The sequence below is a fragment of the Piliocolobus tephrosceles genome, chromosome 6 (genome assembly GCF_002776525.5).
Source record: "Piliocolobus tephrosceles isolate RC106 chromosome 6, ASM277652v3, whole genome shotgun sequence".
In the NCBI taxonomy this organism is placed as follows: Eukaryota; Metazoa; Chordata; class Mammalia; order Primates; family Cercopithecidae; genus Piliocolobus; species Piliocolobus tephrosceles.
This window is the reverse complement of record NC_045439.1, coordinates 35,094,487-35,117,559: the sequence shown is the minus strand read 5'-3', so window position 1 is coordinate 35,117,559 and position 23,073 is coordinate 35,094,487. Positions and strand designations below refer to the sequence as shown.

General features: G+C 38.5%; 1 protein-coding gene across 8 annotated transcripts in view; it reads left to right on the top strand.

The window, feature by feature from the left end:
* SIPA1L1 (signal induced proliferation associated 1 like 1) overlaps positions 1-23,073 on the top strand; it is a 416,028-nt gene that overhangs the window by 81,039 nt on the left and 311,916 nt on the right. For 6 of the 8 annotated variants that reach the window (XM_026455910.1, XM_026455874.1, XM_026455879.1 and 3 more), the window contains one exon: positions 8,999-9,065. The exons of 1 other annotated variant lie outside the window; for it this stretch is intronic. The gene's annotated coding sequence lies outside the window, so the exon portion shown is untranslated. Of the gene's footprint in view, positions 1-8,998; positions 9,066-13,191; positions 13,302-23,073 lie in introns of all 8 variants that reach the window. One more of the 8 variants, XM_026455890.1, reaches the window with a different exon arrangement.

The window sequence follows — 23,073 nt, the reverse complement described above, 5'->3', positions numbered from 1 at the left end:
GTGTTTCTACATTGACCGTCTGCCTTCTGGATGATCTTTTCAAGGATGATTTGTATCATGAATGGCCTTGGAAGAGAAAGAGAATGTCCCTTTTGGGGTAAAGGCCAGGCAAGGTTACTGCCCATTACAAAATATGTAAGTTCACTAAGCTTGGAGTTACTCTTCTGTGACACAACCTGCTGTTGTGCCGATGTCATCTTGTTCTCTTTGTGTCACCTGGTGGGAATTGAGGCTTAAGGGACTAGCACGAAAAAATACTGATAGTTTGGCCACTGCTACTGCCTTAATGATGTCCTTTGTCTCTGACCCTGGAGTCTCATGTCTTCTGCAGGCATCCATGTAGCTGTGTGGTAGGCTAACTTGTTAGCTCACATGTAGGGCAGAATTTTTACATTCTTCACATTTCTTGACAGCTGAGGCCATGGGAAGACGTTAGAGGCTTTTAAGCAGGGGAATAATAAGATGTAGTTTACTAACCTTTTAACAAGTCAGTCTGACTACTCTGTGGAAAATAATCATGGGTAGAAAGAAGATTAATAAGGAATCGGGGATAGCTGTCTAGTCGTGAGCTAATAGTGACTTCAACCATTGTGAAGACAGTGGAGATGGAGAGAAGGAGTCGAGATGGTCTTTGGGAGGTAGAATTTATAGGTCTTGACAGAATGGATGTGGGGTGTGAAAGAAGAATGTAAATGAATTGTAGGTTTTTGGCTTGAGCAGCTGGGAAGGTGAACTTCTGCTGAGATGGAGAAGCCTCAAAAATGAAGATAACTAACCTATAAAAATTTCTAAAATGCTGTATACATATATTGCAAGGGATATAATGATTATATGGGTGCCACTGACATCTTGTCATCACTTCTTTGGCCTTTTTTCAGTCATTTCATTTGCTTGTCTCTGTCTATGCAGAAATTTTATGTTTAGAATTTCAGGGAAAGGAAGAATAATTTTTATGACTTGGGGTCGAAGAACCATTGGGATGTGCTTTTCTGGGAAGAACACCTTTCTTGTGTCTTCATGTGTTGTCAAATCGATATTTAAGTTAAGAAATACAATTCTTGTGGTCCCTTGATAAGAGGGTTGCCTCAATAACGGTAAATTAGATTACCTTGGGGGGGATTTATTTTTTAATAAGCCATATTGATTTTTACCCAAAATTCATTAGGAGTTTACAAAGAAATTCAATATGTCTCAGGATTTTCCCTTTTTTGAAGTTGAAGTAATATATTTTTTCTTTTCTAAATTTTAAGTTTGTTTTAAAGCTGAGCTATTCTCCTTAAATTTTCAAGGATAATTGTTAGTTGTATTGGGACAACTTGAGCTTAATGCAATAGGATGAACAAAACAAGTGCCTGTGGATGAATTTATTCAGCATTCTTCATTGAGATATTCTATGGGATAACTTCTTGTCTTTCTAATGCCAGATGCCAGATTCATTAGCACCTGATCACTTTTCATAAAGAAAGTAACTAAAGTAGCTGGGCGCAGTGACTCAGGCCTGTAATCCCAGCACTTTGAGAGGCCACGGCAGGCAGATCACCTGAGGTCAGGAGTTCAAGATCAGCCTGGCCAAAATGGAGAAATCCCGCCTTTACTAAAAATAAAAAAATTGGCTGGGTGGTGGAGCGTGCCTGTAATCCCAGCTATGCGGGAGGCTGAGGCAGGAGAATCGCTCAAATCCAGGAGGTGGAAGAAAGTAACTAAAAAGCTTTTAATAAAAAATACTCTTCACCTTGTCTGGTTGTCTGTTAAATGCTTTCCCTTTTTATCTAGTGAGATTTATTTTTGATTGTGCTTCTCACCTGCTTATTGTATTCAGAGGATGACTTTACATGCCTTGGCTTTGATATACTATAAACAGTTTTAGGCTGCAACATAAAGTTTGCATGAATTTTGAATTCCTTCCTTCCTTCCTTCCTTCCTTCCTTCCTTCCTTCCTCCCTCCCTCCCTCCCTCCCTCCCTCCTTTCTCTCTTCCTCCCTTCCTGTCTTTCTTTTCTTTTCTCCCTTCCCTTCCCTTCTCTTCTCTTCCTCTCTCTCTCTTTCTCTTTTTTCTTTCTTTCTTTCTTTCCCTTTCTTTCTTTCTTTCTTTCTTTCTTTCTTTCTTTCTTTCTTTCTTTCTTTCTTTCTTTCTTTCTTTCTTTCTTCTTTTCTTCTTTCTTTCTCCTTCTTTCCCTCTCTTCTCCTCTTCTCTCCCCTCCTCTCCCCTCCCCTCCCCTCCCCTTTTCTCTTTTCTTTTCTTTTTTTCTTGACAAGGTCTCACTTTGTTGCCCAGTTTGGAGTGCAGTGGCGTGATCACAGCTCATTGAAGCCTGGAACTCCTGGGCCCCAATGATCCTGCCACCTCAGCCTCCCAATTAGCTGGGACTACAGACATGTGCCACCACGCCTGCCTATTTTATGTTTTTTGTGGAGACAAGGTTTTGCCATGTTGTCTAGGCTGGTGAATTATTTTTATGCCATTTTGTATGTCCTTTTATTTCTTTTATTCTGTAGCATTTTCTTTTGTGTGTGGCCTTGTTTCTAGACTTTTTCTTTTTTAGAAAGAAAAGGTTGACAGCAGGGGGAGATGGAACTTAGCAGGATTTTTTGTTTTGTTTTCTGTAGGCGAGGCTAGGCTTAAAATTATCTTGGATTCAGTTATATTCCACCAACGATGGAAAATCAACAATGGAAAGGCTTGATTCCCTTTTAAATATAGTCTTAGAAAGGATGAATTAAGGTCACAAAATCATCAGTGCCGATCATGAGATTTTTCCAGGTGATATGAGTTGTTATGAATGACTTTGATGGGGTTCTGGAGATACCTCTACCAGAAATGCAGTTAGAATGCAGTTATTTCTGATGTTTTGAGAAGACAATAACATATAACATTTTTTTTTTGCTTCTGTTATCTTTTTATGTAGTTCTATCTTTTTAGTTCTTAGAAAACAGTTTTAAAACATCCTCAGATAGTAGAGTGGTATTTAAGCTTCCCAAGTGTCTGGTCTTTGCTACAGAGAAGCATTGTTCTGCCTTCGTATTCCTGTATATGAATTCTTCAGAAAGACTCAAAATTTTGTCACTAATTTCATGTTTCATGCTGAGGGCTAAGCAGTTTATAGTTTTACTATATTTAGACTATATTTAGAATTTTACGGATGGTTTGCTGGTCTTCTCTCTCCTGTCCCCCAATTTCAGAATAAAAGAAAACAAAAACAACTAGTAAAAAGATTTTCCCAGGGCCTTTACTTAGTAACTGAATTGGGACCGACTTGGTAACCTGTGGAATGTAATGGGGACTCTCGCTCGAGGATTGTTCATATTGCTCTTGCAGTGCCAAGCAGGGCCCAGGTTTGTGCCTCCACCCCCTTTCCCCTTTCCTTGCTTTCAGGAAGATGTTCCCCCCCTCCCCGGTTTTGGAACTGCACTTTCCCTTACTCTAAAACCCTCTGAGAAATGGTTTAGAAGTACAGTAGGAATCTCTCCCTTAGAAGCCACCAGTTGGTTCAGAATCACAGCTGCGTTTCTCCTGCCTGTCTTTTCTCTGTGTTGAGGAAGGGAGCGAGCAGGAAGAGGCTGGAGTCAGACAGCTGTGGGCTTGCATCTGAGCACTTGCTTATTAGTTGTGTGACCACAGGCAATGGGCTTACCCTTTTTAGGCCTCAAATCTCTGATGTAAAATCGGGACCCTCCTAGAGACGTCCTCATGGTTTGGCGAGGCTCAAATCTTGTATGTCGAGGAACTCGTGCTTAGCACTTGCAGGTTTTACTTTGAAGCTACTGTGTGTTCCCCTGTGATCCCCTCCTCCTCTTTCCCTCTGGAAATAACACTGTCCTGAACTGCAGGTTCCACATTCTCTTGCTTTTTAAAGTGAGTGTATCTATAAGTAATATATTCTTAGTTTTGCCCATTTGGGCTCCATAAAAATGTTATCTTCTTACATGTAGTCTGTAAATAAGGGTGCCTCATCAGAACCAGGTGAATGTAGAACTCTTGGCTCTCCACTTGGCCGTTGATGATAGGATGTGGGTGTGGGGTTGAATATTTTTTTCCATGGTGTGGCTAGAGTAGAGTGGTTTTTGTCTCAAACTTTTTGTTTTGCCAGGCCACCACGTTATGGGTCCTTTGGTTAGAGAGACTGGCTGTTTCTGATACAGGATCACAAGTAGGGAAGGCATTATATGACATGTGGTGTGAGGGATAAATCCAATAAATAAACATTGATGTTAACGGGAGCCAGATTTACTACTCTTAGAGGGAAGGGAAAGTTGAAAACTAGGTTTCACCTTTCTGGAGAAAGGACCTCTTAATAAAAGGATTAGGCTAATTGCAGAAAGTCAAATCTAGGCTGTAAAGTAGATGACAGCATAACAGCAGTGTTAATTTCTGGTTTTTGATGGTCACCATTATTGTAGTTTTGTAGGAGAATGCACTTGTTTATAGAAATTACTCACTAAAGTCTGGGAGTGATAGGCCATCACGTTGGCTACTTAGTCTCAAATAGTTCAGGAAAAAAAGTTATCTGTAGTGTTCTTGCAACATTTTTGTAGGTTGGTCTGAAGTTGTAAAGTAAAACAAAGCAAAACCTCTCACAGTTGACTTAATAACAGAATTGTTAGCTTATCAAAGTCATTTATAAGGTTTAAGGGACTTGCTTGTTGGGCTGCCTTGTCTTGAAACTACCCGACCATGGTGGCCTTCCTGTTATTATACTTATTATACATCCTGATTTGTCTTTTGGTATGCTGTATTTTAATATTTATAATCATCACATTAATACATTCTTGGCCCATTATTTATTTCCTTCATCTATTTTGCCTTTGTACCAAACTGCTTCTTTGAATGGAAAGTGTAGTTTACAAAAATATGGCACCTCATTGTATTCAATGACAATACTGTATTTAATTTTAACTTACTTTGTGTATGCTATTCTTTTCTTCTCAATCCGCTGGTGAGCCATTAAAGCACTTTCTTTCTTTCTTATTTCATCACACCGTGTCTACCTTAGTAGTAAGCATATTTCAGTAGGCTTTTAGTTTACTTTTCAAAGTGCTGGGCTGTTGACTGCCTGTCTTAGAATTTCAAATTTTCAGAAAGTATAAGCAGGGTGAGGGGCATTTGGTAGAGTGGCGAATGTGATGCTCTAGCTAATTCATAATCTAGTCAGCTCACATACATATTTGTGAATGGTTAGCCCCCGAACATTTAGGGTTAAACATATGGGTTGAGTTTCCCTTATCCAAAATGCTTGGGACCAGAAGTGTTTAGGATTTTTTATTTTTTCAGATTTTGGAATATTTGTGGTATACTTACCAGTTCAGCATCCCTAATCTGAAAACCTGAAATCTGAAGTGCTCCAATGAGCATTTCCTTTGAGCAGTGAAAGTCAGGTTGGCATTAAAAAGTTTCAGATTTTGGAGATTTCAGATTTCATATTTTCAGATTAAGAACACTCAGCCTTGGATGAAGGTGGTTCTAGTCCAGAAAATTGTGTGAGTCAGGGTGGGGGTAAGGGTGGCTATCGGGAGAAGGTTCATTGTCAGAATAATATTCTTTCTGTGAGAACATTACATGCAAATTGTCTCTTTGGCAGAATCTCCCGTTTTCCCTCGGTACAGAAAACCATGGGTTAAATACATAGAATTCCTTCCCCCCTCCCTCCATACCTGTCTTCCTTTGAGGCGACTTAGATCCATCATAGGGCTTGTTTTCCTTAAATAGACTGGAGGTCAAACTTCTCTTTAGCAGTTATACTAATGTTCATATTTCTCAGAATGATCAGGGAAAAGAACTTTTGAAAACTCAGGGTGGTAGTTACATTGCACTTTGTATACGCCCACGCATCAGACTTTTCTTTAGCGTTTTGTTTTTTTCTTGCTGCTTTTACAGTGTAGGTGGCCTTCTCCTGATTGCTTTTGACAGGAAATTGAGCAACCTTTCTTTTTTGGAACTGAATATATTTTACTGCTAAGAGAGGGAAAAAATGTTTATGTTTTGAAACTTAAAGTTTTTATTTAAGGACTAATTTAAATCTAGAAAAAAGGGGGGTAGAGGTTAAATTTCATATCATGCACTACTACTTCTGAACCTTCCTAGTAATTTCTGGGCTTTCCTTTCTTTGTAGCATTGCTTTGTTCTGTTAGCCACTGATGGATATTGAAAAGTTGTCCTTGAACCTGTCATTGTTTTTCTAACTCTTAACTGGGGCTGCCTTCCCCAGTTGTCTTCTCTCTGTAGTGGAGGTGTGGTAGTCTCCACACTGATTTCACAGGCACCTTGAATCTAGAACATATGTTAGCCTCTTCTACTCCGTTTCAACTTTGGATAAGCACGGCATTCAGCAAAGCTTCCCAAGGAGTTGGCTGGGCCAGAGGTTGCAATGAGTGGGAGCTCCTGATTGGAGTCCTGCCTCTGGCACAGGTTCTACTTGGACTGCCAAACCTTCTGGTGCTTCTAGTGCTTTGGGGTGTGAGCACTGGTCTCTGCCCCGCTACCCACGGCCCCTGGTCCGCTTGCTGCTTCGAGTTACTGTGGTTGAGCCTGATGTGGGTGGTTCCTGTGTACACTGAGGATTCGGAAGACAAAGTCAGACTTTAATTAGAATAAGCCCATTTGCCACATATGGAAATCTTGTTCAATTAGAATGGAGTAATTCTGATGGAATCTTTCTAAGTGTGTTCATAAATCCTGCCCTTTTGCTTGAGTTTAAAATTTGCATGTTTATTCATGTTCCTAAGTGGATTACTACCGCAGATCAGCTGCCAGGCGTATCTTATTTATATAATTAATTATAGCTCATTAATTAAAGATTAACAAAATGAAGTATGTATGTATTTTTTTTTTTTTTTTTTTTTGAGACGGAGTCTCGCTCTGTCGCCCAGGCTGGAGTGCAGTGGCCGGATCTCAGCTCACTGCAAGCTCTGCCTCCCGAGTTTACGCCATTCTCCTGCCTCAGCCTCCCGAGTAGCTGGGACTACAGGCGCCCGCCACCTCGCCTGGCTAGTTTTTTTGTATTTTTTAGTAGAGACGGGGTTTCACCGTATTAGCCAGGATGGTCTTGATCTCCTGACCTCGTGATCCGCCCGTCTCGGCCTCCCAAAGTTCTGGGATTACAGGCTTGAGCCACCGCGCCCGGCCTGAAGTATGTATTTTGAGTGTTATAGATTTCTTCACCTATTCTGTGGGTGCAAGCTGTAGGCCAGTTGTGTAAAAACAGCAAGTTTTGTTGTCTTAGATATCTGACTCTCAGAATATCCTTTAGAGCAAGTTTGTCCAACCTGCAGCCCACGGACCACATGTGGCACAGGATGGCTTTGAATGCAGCCCAACACAAACTTGTAAACTTTCTTAAAACATTATGAGATTTTATTGCAATGTTTTTTAAAGCTCATCAGCTATCGTTAGTGTATTTTATGTGTGGCTTAAGATAATAATTCTTCTACTGTGGTCCAGGGGAGCCAAAAGATTGAACATTCCTTCTTTAGAGGTTTATTTTACCCACAGTTTTCTTCCGATGTTTGTATGATTTGGTTATGGTAGTGTAGGAAAGGTGTGTTGCGGGGTCTTACCAAGCTCCATTCTACCATATTATATGAGATCATAGTGTGAGGGCATGATAGGCCCTTGGTAAGTCTTGTTTGAAGTGCTTTTTTATTTAGCTGAGTAAAAGGTGGGAGTCCTAATGTCCAGGTTGATAGGCTGGGAAGAGGAACTTCCCCTTTTGTCCTCAGTAGGAATTGGGACTATCTGTGAGTGAAACTAAGTTCTGATGATTTTTATTCTTCTTAGCTTCCAATTTATGTGGTTGGGAACAGAGTTTGGCAATTAAATAGTTTGAAATAGTGTTTAAAATTATTTATTGGAAGCTCTTATGGACGTGTCTGACTTATTTGAATACATTTTAGAAATTGTTACATGTGCTGTAGATGATTAGTATTGGGCATATATGTGGGTATTCTTTTAACCAATAAGCTTAGCATTCATAGGAAATAGGACTATAGTGGGAGCTTATTATGTGATCTGAAATGAACAGTGTGAGAATTGTGGAATTTCCAAATACACAGAGTGGTTTTTTGGGAACAGGGTTTCTCAACTTCACCACTGTTTTCGTTTTAGGCAGGATAATTCTTTGTTGGAGGGGACTGTCCTGTACATGTAAGATGTTTAGCGGCTTCCCTGGTTTCTGTATATTAGATGCCAATAGTGTGCCCCCCCCCCCCCCCACCGCTTCACTTGTGATTACCAAAAATGTTACCGGATGTTGCAAGATATCCCCTGGGGGCACAAAATTGCTCCCTGTAGAGAACTAGTACTTTGGAATAGTGATTCCCATAGGCATGTGATGGACCAGCTCATCAAAAGCACTTTGTTGTTGTTGTTGTTTTCTTTTATACATACAGCTTCCAGGGTGAGATCCTTGAGTAGCAGTCTGTGGACAGACTGAATGAATAGCCAAGCAAGAATTTGTTGTTTAAGTGGGAATGGCTGTTGGTTGGCTTAAATTTAAATATGTGTTGAGGCAGGGCACAGTGCAGTGACTCACACCTGTAATCCCAGCACTTTAGGAGGCTGAGGCAGGTGGATCACCTGAGGTGAGGAGTTCAAGATTAGCCTGGCCAACATGGTGAAACCCTGTCTCAACTAAAAACACAAAAATTAGCCAGTATGGTGGTGCACACCTGTAATCCCAGCTACTCAGGAGGCTGAGGCAGGAGAACTGCTTGAACCCGGGAGGTGGAGGTTTCAGTGAGCTGAGATCTTGCCACTGTACTCCAACCTGGGCGACAAGAGCAAAACACTGTCTAAAAAAAAAAAGCCCAATAAATGTGTATTAAGCTGCATATAAAGAGATTACCAATTAAAGAAGGTTTTAGAGACAAAGTATAAAATTTCACAGTTGTGATTTGATTAGTAGTGGTGTTTTTTTTTCCCCCTTTTACTTACTGTGAGATATAGTTGTGTGTTTTTCAAAATTTGGAAATAACTACTAATAAAGTTCATAATTGTTTTAATCTAGGTTTTGAGAGATTACCTGAAGTTGGACTCAAAAGCAAGATTTACTACTAACTTTGAAATGTAATAAGGTGAGTTGGTGGATTAGTTCCAAAGTCACATTGCGGGGAGGAAATGTCACTCAAACTGTCATTCTTAGAAGACCTGCTATTTGGCCAGGCGCAGTGGCTCATGCCTGTAATACCAGCACTTTGGGAGGCTGAGGCAGGCAGATCACCTGAGGTCAGGAGTTCGAGAACAGTCTGACCAACATGGTGAAACCCCGTCTCTGCTAAACATACAAAAATTAGCTGAGTGTGGTGTCACACTCCTGTAATCCCAGCTACTTGAGAGGCTGAGGCAGGAGAATCGCTAGAACTCGGGAGGTGGAGGTTGCAGTGAGCCAAGATTGCGCCATTGCACTCTAGCCTAGAGGACAGGGCGAGACTCCATCTCAGGGAAAAAAAACAAAAAACAAAAAACAAAAAAACCCCTGCTATTTATAGCAGAATTTTGATTTATCAAATGTCTGATATTTTCTGCCCACTGGCTTTTCCCTTTTTGAAATGGAAAAGGAAAATATGGGAAATGCTTGTGCAGTTTTAGTCATTGATTTCTGAATTCAGTGTTGTCATCTTTGCAGACGAAATAGTTTGGATAATTTTCTGGCTACTTAAGAAGGTTTTCTGTTACATATTTATGTTTTCCCTCCATAGTGAATGCATTAAAAATCTTCTCTATATTTCTTGAAATTTGGTGAGAGCTTATACTTCAACCCATGGTCTAATAATCTTGTTAAGTCTAATGCATTGGTGTATAATTTGGGGTGCCAAGCTTTTCCTGAATAATTGAGAAATGATCAGATGATCTACCCTTTGACTGACGTATACTGGTATTTGCGTTACTATTGCTCTTAGAACGACTATACTGGCTCACTCCTAGGTAGAATTCTAGTTCTATCCTAGGCCTACTCAAATAGTTTTGTGGACATTTCTTAAACATTTTCAGCAGTTGCAAAAGGATATTCTTTCATTGAGAAAAACAACAGCTTAATGCAGATTAAGGAAGACACATTTTCTACAGGCCAAAAATACTGTCATATGTTACATTCTGGGGTTGTGTAGGTTTCATTATCCTTAACCTTGATCTCAGCCAGATGCTGAAACAAAGACCTTTCAGTTTTTCTTATTTGTTGCTTTGTCAGAAGAAAATTTCCTAAGGAGTCAGCTCTTCTGGAGTGACTGCATCCTATAACAGATGCTCAAGTTATCTGAGCATCTCCCTTCCATAAACCTTTGTGCAGAGCTTAGGGGATGGGTAATTGGAGCACAGCTTTTAAAGTGGCTGCTATTTGTGACCTTCCTTGAATTTCAGTAAGGGAAATTTGGGAATCATTATCTCTAAAAATGTTTTTAAAGTACATTAGGGTACTTTTCTGGGTTACATTTATTTGACCATTCCCAGCATCATTCTTCTTTAATAGAGGTAGACTCTAAGATTTTTAGATAATCTGTAATTTTTAGCCATTTGAAAAATCCAGGCTTTTAATAGCAATACAACTGAAAAACTGTCTTTGAAAACATAACATCTTTGGAACTGTCAAGACTTGCTTGATGGTGAAGCAAGCATCCTGGAGGAATGCTCTGTGAATGTAGCTCTCCTCTGGTACTTCGAGAGGGAAGAAAAATCAGTGCATATTATTGAGTGCCCTGTGATTTTTACCTCAATCTTGGAAGCTGTTTTTCTAGATATACTTTTTCCCTCCAGAATAGCTGTATGTTATTGAAATGTGCACCTTCAGTGCAATTCTCATATGTCTTAATTTTTTTTTTTTTTTTTTTTTTTTGAGATGGAATCTCGCTATGTCTCCCAGACTGGAGTGCAATGGCATGATCTCAGTTCACTGCAACCTCTACCTCCCAGGTTCAAGCGATTCTCCCACCTCAGCCTCCCAAATAGCTGGGATTACAGGCATGTGCCACTACACCCAACTAATTTTTTTTTTTTTTTGAAACGGAGTCTCGCTGTGTCGCCCAGACTGGAGTGCAGTGGCGCTGTCTCGGCTCACTGCAAGCTCTGCCTCTGGATTCATGCCATTCTCCTGCCTCAGCCTCCCGAGTAGCTAAGACTACAGGCACCCGCCACCACACCCGGCTAATTTTTTGTATTTTTTAGTAGAGACGGGGTGTCACCGTGTTAGCCAGGATGGTCTCGATCTCCTGACCTTGTGATCCGCCCTCCTCGGCCTCCCAAAGTGCAGGGATTACAGGCGTGAGCCACCGCACCCGGCCAATTTTTGTATTCTTAGTAGAGATGAGGTTTTGCCATGTTGGCCAGGCTGGTCTTGAACTCCTGACCTCAGATGATCGGTCTGTCTCGGCCTCCCGAAATGCTGGGATTACAGGCGTGAGCCGCTGTGCCTGGATGTATTAATGATATTTTAATAATAACTCTTGGTTGATAAACTTGAATATGACAGTTTTGAGCAGGCACTTTAAGTTCTATATACCACTGTGAGGTCAGGCACTTGTTTAGCTTCTGTGTCGTAGAGCTACACCTTATATTTTGTTCTTTTTTTTTAAAATATAATAAATCTATAGTTTTATTAACACAGAAACAGACCGTGTGGTATGAAGTTTACATTTAAACGAAGTTTTCACAGAAATCTAACACATACCTAAAAAGATTTTACAATGTAGCTGTAGATGCAAGTCCAGACAATATCAAGAACGATGGATCTCATGACTCAAGACAGAGCATTTTGGGTTTCAGTTACTTATTCGGATTTCTTAAAAATGGTTTTTTTTTTTTTTTGTGAATTTTAATACACCTTGTCTTTTGAATTGAGTTGCTTCGTTTGATAACTTGAGCCTCTGGGCACTTAAATATCTTATTTTAATAGCAGTGATATCTGGTAATGCTGGTACAGTATCTCTAATAGGTCAGATGGGAGATTCTTTGGTTATACATCCATTCTTACTCAGGTCTCCTCAGGCAACACAGGAGGAGGCCATGATTCAGCAGTTCTCCCAACCTGTTGGTGACATGACTCTTGGCCTTCTAAGTGTATACTTCCTTTCTAAGTGCTATTTCTCTACTTAAGGGATATCTAAAACAATTTCTGTACTCCAAAAGAAAGAAAAATCTACACACACATACGCACACACACATGCACGCGCATATACACAACCTTGTATATATGTAGTTTTATGTGTATCTTATTAAATCCATCATTCTTTTCTTAATTATTTTTTGAGTAGCATTATTCTAGAATATAAACACTGAATTGAATAAGCATACTTTTTTCTTTTCCTTTAAACATTTTTAAAATACAGTTTTTAAAAATTAAACAGATACATGTTCTCACTGTGTTGCCCAGGCTGGTGTGGAACTCCTGACCTCAAGTGATCCTTCTCCCTTGGCCTCCCGAAGTGCTTAGAATAAAGGCATGAGCCACCGTGCCTGGCCTGTGTGTAACTTTTGACTCCTCCAGAACTTAACTACTAATAGCTTACAGTTGACCAGAAGCCTTACCAATAACATAAACAATTGAATAACATGCATTTTGTATGTTATATATATTATATACTGTGTTCTTACAATAACATAAGCTAGAGAGAAGAAAATGTTATTAAGAAAATCCTAAGGAAGAGAAAATATATTTGCTATTCATTAATGGAAGTGGATCATCATAAAGGTCTTCATCCTCATTGTCTTTGCATTGGGTAAGCTAATGAGGAGGGAAAGAAGAGGTTGGTCTTGTTGTCTCTAGTGGCAGAGGTGGAGAAGGAGGAAGGGGAGGCAGGAGAGGCAGGCACACTTGGTGTAACTGTTACTGAAAAAATCCACTTGTAAGTGGACATGCACAGTTCAAACCCATATTGTTGAAGGGTCAACAGTGCTAGACAGTTTGATTTTCTAAATGCTAACTGTAACATAGTATAAAAATATTAAAAATGTATAGTAGCTAGGGAATGATTATAGAATCTTCCTTTCATCTTTGGCTGTTACTAGTTTGAATTGAGTTTGGCATGACCTAAGGTCACTTCAGAATTATTTTGTTACGCGTTTTTATTATCCAAAGCCCATTTCTTTGTTGTTAAAGAAGAAAATGATATGAAATCCTTTGGCCTAACAAATATTTTTATCAGCCGTTAGAACAGTGATTTGACTCTTTCATATTTACTAATGCTATTGTACCCTTTTTCTCTTCAATAGGAACAACTTATTCTTACTCAGCTCTTATTTTTATGTTCTCCAGAACATAAGAGAGCAGCTGCCTATGCCAAATAGTTACCTCATTTAAACTCATTCTAGTGGAGCAAATGGTAAGAGGCATTTGAACTAAGTTGTCTTTGGAGGAGTGTGCCTTATTTCTTAATACCTGATTTTTTGGGGGGACCCAGATATGCATGGCTATGATTGTCTATAGTAGTATATTGTAATTTTATAATGGTACCATGTTGCCCACTTTCTTGACTGTCTAATAGATTTAAAATTTGCTAATAGTGGATTTGAACAAAAGTCTAAAAGAAGGAATCAGAAAATAAAGAAGAGAGAACATGAACTGTGTGGATGTAGATGGAGGTCAGGGTGGGAATTGTGCAGAGCTCAGCTCCATCCCCTACTGCCCCTATATTTGCCTTAAAAAGTTGGGTGGCATGAGCATTTTTGAAGACCTGGCTTCTGAGACAGCAGGTCACAGGGCAGAACTGGAGAAGAAGCTTGGGAGAAGCTTGCAATTGCCAGTTGATCATGAATCGCTAATGTTTCTCGAAGGGCTTAGGAAACAGTGATGGGGATTTTATTTTAAAACCTGGATTTTATTTTAAATGTTGTCAATCCCTAAGCATATTTTATATATAAAAGGAAGTTGTAAATGTCTTCACTAGTATTTAAGTGCCTTTCCCCAAAACCATGTATGGAAAATTAAGGCCATATGGTGGGTAAAGTCTTACATGTGGGGAAGTTCAGCATGCCACGTTCTGGAGCTTTTGGTGCTCCTGGCGGGAGGGCTTTATTGTACTTTTTGGAAAAGATTTTTAATAACCAAGAGAATGTAGAGTTGAATGTCCTTGACTTGAAGGCCATTGCTACTCATATCTGCACAAAATGGGCCAAAGTCTTCAGTGAGTAGATGATAAGGGAAACACAGTGGTATGGGTGGGCAGCCCGTCTGTGTGATATCAGCCTCTCAGAGCAGGGGTGTTTCCTGAACCGTTGCTGTCTCAGGACATGACTAGCCTTGCGTTCTGCCTGTAATAGTTTCCTTAATTAAAACAGTCTGATTGGCACTCTGGATGAGCATTCAGTGGGTTAAATAGTGAATTCAGGTTGCTGAAGAGCTAATGGACTTTGTTTTCTTTCAGGATTTTTTTTAAGTCTATCACTTAATTAAGTAACTGACCCTTGTCTGCTACCGACCAGTTTTTTTCCAGTCAACTGAAAAGTAAATGTTTTGAGAAATTGACTAGGTAACATTTGATGAATATCTGTCTTTGTGTAGGGACTTTCAGGGCTGTTCTGGCCTGAAATGAAGGCTTTTGGGCCAGGGGTGATGGCCCACACCTATAATCCTGTAATTTGGAAGGCTCAAGAAGGATCTCTTGAGGCAAAGAGTTCAAAACTAACCTGGGCAACGTAGTAAGACCCCATATCTAAAAAAAAAATTAGCGGGACATGGCATGCCCCTGTAGTCCCAGCTACTTGGAAGGCTGAGGTGGGAGAATTGCTTGAGCTTGGGAAGTTGAGGGCGCAGCGAGCCATGATCACACCACTGCACTCCAGCCTGGGTGACAAAGCGAGACCCTGTCTCAAAAAAAAAAAAAAACACACAAAAACCTTAAAGCTTTTGTAGTTACAGGGTAAGATACTCTCCTTCTGTTGACATCGTTTCTTCCCTGGATTTATTAGTGGAAAAGTTAATTAAGCAAATAATTATTTTATATCTCTTATGTAGAGAGAACATTTTGCTTAGTATTAGCCAGGATAGAAATATGAAAAAGAAATGCCCCCTTGTAATCAAGTTATTTTTCTAGAGGAGAGTTAGACATAATTGAAAACTGTGATAATGAATGACCAAACACATTAAGGCCTTTTAGTAGAAATATAGGTAAATGCATTGAGGCATTTATAGAGGGAGGGTTAAATCCATGAAGGTGGCATTGTTTGAACAGGGCATTGAAAGGCCATCTGTCTGTCTGTCTGCCTATCTACCCATCTATTTATCTACTAAAGGAGTAACATTTGGTTTTTTAGGTAACCAAAGCAACTCATCTTTGCTGTGTAAAATCTTGGATGTTCTTAATGGCACACAGATCAAAGTAAAAATCACCTAATTCCCACCAGATCACTCAGTCTTCACCACCCAGAAGTAACTATCCCTGCTATCACTTTTATGTTTTATTTATGGAATTTTCCAAACATACACAGAAGTAGAGAGAAAAGTGCAGTGATCCCCCATGTACTCATCATCTAGCTTCCACAGTCATGGACAGGGACATTTTGCCATTCTGTTTTTCTGCTTTTGTGTTTGTTGTTGTTGTTATTGTTGGAGTTTCAGATACACTATTTAACTTATAAATACTTCAGTCATTTTTTGTTAACAGAGAAGCACTTAAAAAAATAGCTGCAATGTCATCACCATTAACAAACTTACTATGTATGCTAGTCATGGAAGCCCTAGTCCATGTTTTCTCCATTGTTTCAAAATTGTCAGTTGACAGTTGGTTTGTGGGAATCAGTATCCAAGCAGCCTTCACACATCACACGTGTCTCTTTGAAGTCTTTCTTAATCTGTGGCATTTTCCCTTCCCTCCCTTTTTTCATGTAATTTGTTGTGGAAGAAATGGGGTCATTTGTCCTGGGTCACTTTAATAGTTTTCTTTCATTTTTGTTCTTCTGTGTGATCAAAGATACATTTTAAAAGCAAAATTAAGATCATATTGCGCATATTGGTTTGTGAGCTGCTTTTTATACTTAACGATTGAATAAGGACGTTTTTCTATTATTTACTCTTCTTCAATTAGTTTTTATTTTCTCTTAAATCTTATGGTATTATAGTAACTACAATGAGAAAGATGCAGTTGATTATATTTAAAGTAAATCTGGCCAGGCATGGTGGCTCATCCCAGTAACCCCAGTGCTTTGGGAGGCTGAGGCAGGAGGATTGCTTGAGGCCAGGGGTTTGAGACCATCCTGGGCAACATAGTGAGACCCCTATCTCTACAAAAACAAGAAAAAAAAAAAAAAAGTGGGCAGGCATGGTGGTGTTTGCTTGTAGTCCCAGCTTCTTGGGAGCCTAAGGTGGGAGGATGGCTTGAGCCCAGGAGTTGAAGGCTGAAGTGAGCTATAATCACAATATGGTACTCCATCCTGGGTGACAGAAAGAGACCTTATCTCTTAAAAAAATTATAAAATAAAATAATAAAATAGGTAAAACTTACATTAATGATATGTATTATAACAACAAATTGGTTATTTTTTTCCTCCTTGACTCCCTCCCTCCCTTTCTTCCTTTCTTATTTACTCCATTAGTTGTTATGGTTGGATATAATATTGGGGATGCAATTCCCTGGATTGAAAGTCTATTTTGTTTTTCCTGGGAAATGTAGAAGATGGTTGTGTGAAAGACAGCCTGGCTGATGGTTCCTTAACAGGGCTGAAAGTAGAGGGAGGTAAATGGTGCTCACGCAGGCCCTGATTTTCTGGAGATTTACCACAAGAAGGGGACCCTTATTATTATTATTACTGAACTTTATTAAAATGTTAAGCTTACATTCTCATACAAACTAGGCTACTATAATCCCAGCACAGTGGGAAAGGATTCTTAGTCGTTAAAATGGAGCATGACATTTTTATTTAGTGATGCTAACATTTTTCACAGTTGCATATGAGGACCTCTTTCAGTTATTGCCAAAGTTTTAGCCTGGGAAAGAGATTATGTGTGTCAGCTCATACCAATAATAATTATACCAGCTGAAGCTTCATGTGGCCATTTGAGTAGACAGTCCGCTTCATTTATGATGTTATAATTGTTCCTATGGTAGTTTGTCTTCTTCCATTTGATTAGACTTTTTATTTGTTGTTGCTTTTTCCTTTTTAAAAAATGTGAAACAATACATATACCATCTTAAGCATTTTCACTGTACACTTCATTGGTATTAAATACATTCATAATGTTGTCCAGCCGTCACCACCATCCATCTTCATAACTCTTTTCATTTCAGTAAAACTGAAATTCTGTACTCACTAAACAGTAACTCCCCGTTCTTACCACTGCCTGGGCCCTGATGTCCATCATTCTGCTTTCTGTCTCTATGATTTAGACTACTCGGAGCACTTCATATAAGTGAAATCATCATACGTTAATTGCCTTTTTGGTGACTGGCTTATTTCACTTATCATGATGTCTGAAGATTCATCTGTTGTAGCATGTGTAAAAATTTCCTTCTTTATAAAGCGGAATAATATTCCATTGTATGTGTATACCACATTTTGCTTATCCATTCATCCATCGATGGACACTTGGGTGGCTTCTGCCTTTTAGCTATTGTGAAGAATGTTACTGTGAAAATGAGTGTACAAATATCTCTTTGAGACTCTGCTTTAAATTTTTTTGGTAAATATCCAGAAGTAGAATCGTTGGATCATATGGTAATTCTATTAAAAATTTTGAGGAACTGCCATAATCTTTTCTTTACAGTGGCTGTACCATTTTACATTCCTACCAACAGTGCATAAAGATTCCAGTTTCTTCACATCCTTGCCAACACTTATTTTCTGGTTTTTTGATAGTTGCCATTGTAATGGGTATGAGTTGGCACCTCGTAATTTTGATTTGTATTTCCCTAATGCTTAGAGATGTCGAGCTTTTTTTTATGTGCTTATTGGCCATTTTAATATCTTCTTTGGAGAAATGTTTAGTCATGATCTTTGCCCATTTTCGAATCAAGTTGTTTGTTTTGTTGTTGAGTTATAGTTCTTTGTATAGTTGTGATGTTAATCCCTTGTCAGATATATGAATATGATTTGCAAATATTTTCTCCCATTCTGTGTGTTGCCTTTTTTAGTCTGTTGATAGTGTCTTTTGATGCATAAAATTTTAAAATTTTCATGAAGTCCAATTTGTCTATTTTTTTTGTTTTGTTATATATGCCTTTAATATCATATCTAAGAAAACATTGCCAAATCCAGTGCTGTGAAGCTTCTACCTTATGTTTTCCTCTGAGAGCTTTATTGTTTTAGGTCTTACATTTAAGTTTTTCATTCATTTGAGTTAATTTTTGTGAGTATTCACCTAACTGTATTCTTCTGCAAACCCAGTTTTCCCAGCACCATTTGTTGAAAGGACTGTCCTTTCCCCATTGAATGGTCTTGGCGCTTTTGTCAAAAATCATTTCACCATATATGCAAAAAGCTTATTCTGGGCTCTGTATTCTATTGCATTGGTCTCTAAGTCTGTCTTTATGCCAGTACCATATTGTTTTGATTACCATAGCTTTGTAGTAAGTTTTGAAATCAGAAGATACGAGTCCTCCTACTTTGTTCTTTTTCAGGATCATTGTGGCTATTTGGGTTCCCTAACATTTCATGTACATTTTAGAATTGTTTTTCTTATTTATGCAAAAATATAATTGGAATTTTGATAGGGATTGTATTACATCTGTATGTTGTTTTGGGTAATATTACTATCTTAACAATATCAAGCCTTTCAGTCCTTGAACATGGAAAGTGTTTCTATTTATTTCTTATAACTTCTTTCAGCAGTGTTTTGTAGTTTTCATTATACAAGTCTTTCACTTCCTTGTTTAATTCCTAGGTATTTTATTCTTTAGATGCGTTTTTGTAATGTCCTTTTCAGATTGTCCATTGATAAGCATATAGAAATGCAACTGATTTTTGTATGTAGACTTTGTCTCCTGCTCTGTTGCTGAATTCAGTTATTAGTTCTAACAGTTTTTTGTGGAATCTTTTGGGTTTTCCACATGTAAGATTTTATCACCTGTGAACAGAAGTAATTTTACTTCTTTTCCAGTTGGAATGCCTTTTATTTCTCTTTCTTGTCTAAATGCTCTGGTGGAACTTGCTGTACTAGGTTAAATAGAAGTGATGAAAGCATGCATTCTTGCCTTGTTCCTGATGTTAGAAGAAAAACTTTTATTTTAGTCTTTCATTATAGACATGATGTTTGCAACTGGTTTTTCATATATTGCTTTTATTTTATTGAGGTAGTTTGTTTCTATTCCTAGTTTATTGAATGTTTTTATCATGAAAGAGTGTTGCATTTTGTCAGATGCTTTTTCTGTATCAATTCAGATGGTCATGTGGGGTATTTCTTCTCTTCATTCTGTTAATGTGGTGTATGATCTTTGTATGTTGAGCCATCCTTGTATTCCAGTAATAGATCCCACTTGGTCATGGTGTATAATCCTTTTACTATGCTGCTGAATTCAGTTTGCCAATATTTTGTTGAGGATTTTTGCATTGATACTCATTTGAGATACTGGTCTCCAGTTTTCTTGTAGTATCTTCATCTGGTTTTGGTCTCAGGGTAATACTGGCATCAGAGAATGAGTTAAGTGTTCCCTGCTCTTCAATTTTATGGAAATTTGAGAGGGATTGGTGTTAGTTCTTTATTTGTTTGGTAAAATTTACCAGTGAAGCCATCAGGTTCAGAACTTCTCTTTTTTGAGATTTTTTTTTTTTTTATTACTGATTTAATCTCTGTACTAGTTATATGTCTTAGGTTTTCTATTTCTTCATGATTTAAAGTTGGTACATTTTGTATTTCTAGGAATACATTTTATCTAGGTTATCCAATTTTTTGGCATACAGTTCTTCATAATACACTCTTATAATCCTTTTTATTTCTGTAGAATCAGTAGTAATGTCCCCACTTTCATGGGGAAAGGATTCCCTATTTAATAAATGGTGCTGGGAACCTTGGCTAGCCATAAGTAGAAAGCTGAAACTGGATACTTCCCTTACTCCTTATATGAAAATCAATTAAAGATGGATTAGAGACTTAAATGTTAGACCTAAAACCATAAAAACGCTAGAAGAAAACCTAGGTAATACCATTCAGGACATAGGCATGGGCAAGGACTTCATGTCTAAAACACCAAAAGCAATGGCAACAAAAGCCATAATTGACAAATGGGATCTAACTAAAGAGCTTTTGCACAGCAAAAGAAATTACCATCAGAGTGAACAGGCAGCCTACAGAATGGGAGAAAATTTTTGCAATCTACTCATCTGACAAAGGGCTAATATCCAGAACCTACAAAGAACTCAAACAAATTTATGAGAAAAAAACAAACAACCCCATCAAAAAGTGGGCAAAGGATATGAATAGACATTTCTCAAAAGAAGACATGCATGCAGCCAACAGACACATGAAAAAATGCTTGTCATCACTGGCCATCAGAGAAATGCAAATCAAAACCACAATGAGATACCATCTCACATCAGTTAGTATGGCAATCATTAAAAAGTCAGGAAACAACAGGTGCTAGAGAGCATGTGGAGAAATAGGAACACTTTTACACTGTCGGTGGGATTGTAAACTAGTTCAACCATTGTGGAAAACAGTATGGCAATTCCTCAAGGATCTAGAACTAGAAGTACCATATGACCCAGCCATCCCATTACTGGGTATATACCCAAAGGATTATAAATCATGCTGCTATAAAGACACATGCACATGTATGTTTATTGCGGCACTATTCACAATAGCAAAGACTTGGAATCAACCCAAATGTCCATCAGTGGTAGACTGGATTAAGAAAATGTGAGGCCGGACATGGTGGCTCAAGCCTGTAATCCCAGCACTTTGGGAGGCCGAGATGGGCGGATCACGAGGTCAGGAGATCGACACCATCCTGGGTAACATGGTGAAACCCCGTCTCTACTAAAAAATACAAAAAACTAGCCAGGCGAGGTGGCGGGCGTCTATAGTCTCAGCTACTTGGGAGGCTGAGGCAGGAGAATGGCGTAAACCCGGGAGGTGGAGCTTGCAGTGAGCTGAGATCCGGCCACTGCACTCCAGCCCGGGACACAGAGCGAGACTCCATCTCAAAAAAAAAAAAAAAAGAAAGAAAATGTGGCACATATACACCATGGAATACTATGCCGCCGTAAAAAAGGATGAGTTCGTGTCCTTTGTAGGGACATGGATGCAGCTGGAAACCATCATTCTCAGCGAACTATCGCAAGAACAGAAAACCAAACACCGCATGTTCTCACTCATAGGTGGGAATTGAACAATGAGATCACTTGGACTCAGGAAGGGGAACATCACACACCGGGGCCTATTATGGGAGGGGGGAGGGGGGAGGGATGGCATTGGGAGTTATTCTTGATGTAAATGATGAGTTGATGGGTGCTAACGAGTTGATGGGTGCAGCACACCAACATGGCACAAGTATACATATGTAACAAACCTGCACATTGTGCACATGTACGCTAGAATTTAAAGAAGAATAATAAAAAAGATTTTAGTAATTTGAATATTTCCTTTTTGTGTGTGTATCAATTTTGTTGATACTTCCAAAGAATCAACTTTTGTTTCCTTAATTTTCTCTGTTGTTTTTCTTTTGTTTAGTTTATCTCTGCTCTTTCTTTCTGTGAGCTTTGGGTTTGGTTTGTTCTTTTCCTAGTTCTTTAAGTTGTAAAGTTAGGTTTTTGATTTGAGATTTTTGTCTTTAAATGTAAACATTAGTAGCTGTGAATTTTCCTCTCAGCACTGCCTTTGCTGTGTCCCATAAGTTTTGGCATTTGTGCTTTCATTTTCGTTCATGTCAAAGTGTTTTCGAATTTCTTCTGTGATTTCTCCTTTGATCTGTTGGTTGTTTAAGAATATGTTGTTCAGTATCCTACAATTTTGTGCTTTGTGGAAATAGTTTTACTTCTCATTAATTTCTAACTTCATCCTATTGTGATTGCAGAAGACATTTTATGTGGCATCTTTGAAAATTTGTTGACACTTAATTCGTGGCTTAGTATATGTCTTGTCCTGGAAAATATCCCATATGCATTTAAGAAGAATGTGTATGCAGTTTTTAGGTGGAGTGTTCTGTATATACCTGTTAGTTTAGTTGTTTTTTTGTGTTGTTTGAGTCCTCTGTTTCCTTATATCCAGTCCAGTTGTTCATCCGTTATTGAGAATGGAGTATTGATGTCTCTTAACTATTATTGTAGAATGGTTTATTTCTCTCTTTGGTTTATCAGATTTATTTTAGATACTTTGGTAGTCAGGTGAATACATTTTTATGATGGTTATATCTTCTTGCTATCTTGTATTTCTTGTTAATATACAATGTCCTTTTTTTGTCTAATGTAAACAATTTTGACCTAAAATGTATTTTGTTAGGTATTAGCATAACCATCCTTGCTTTCTTTTGGTGACTATTTGCATGAAATAATCATTTTTTTTATTACTGCACTTACAATCTGTTTGTGTCGTTGGATCTAAAGTGAGCCTCTTGTAGATAGCATATAGTTGGATCATGTTTTTAATTTTTAAATTTTTAAACACATGTCCTTTGTCTATCAGAGGTTGTTTTTATCTGTTCTACCATTCTCTGTCTTTTGATTAGAGAGTTTAATCCATTTACATTTAAAGTAATGACTGATAAGGAGGCACTTCTGTCATGTTGCTATTTGTTTTCTACATGCCTTTTAGCTTTTTGGTTCCTTATTTCTAGTGTTAACTGTCGACTTTTGTGTTTGATTTTTTTGTTTGTTTTAGTGAAACCTTTAAAAATTTTTTTGTATGTATTCTGTAGGTATTTTCTTTGTGGTTACCATAGGAATTACATTTAACATTCTGAAGTCATAATACCATAATGTGAATTTTTTTTTTTTTCCCCACAGAGTCTTACTCTGTTGCCTAGGCTGGAGTGCAAGTGGTGCGATCTTGGCTCTCTGCAACTTCCGCCTCCCAGATTCAAGCGATTCTCCTGCCTCAGCCTCCTGAGTAGCTGGGATTACGGAGACGCACCACCACGCCCAGCTAATTTTTTTGTAATTTTAGTACAGACGGGGTTTCACCATGTTGGCCAGGCTGATCTCAAAATGATCCACCTGCCCTGGCCTCCC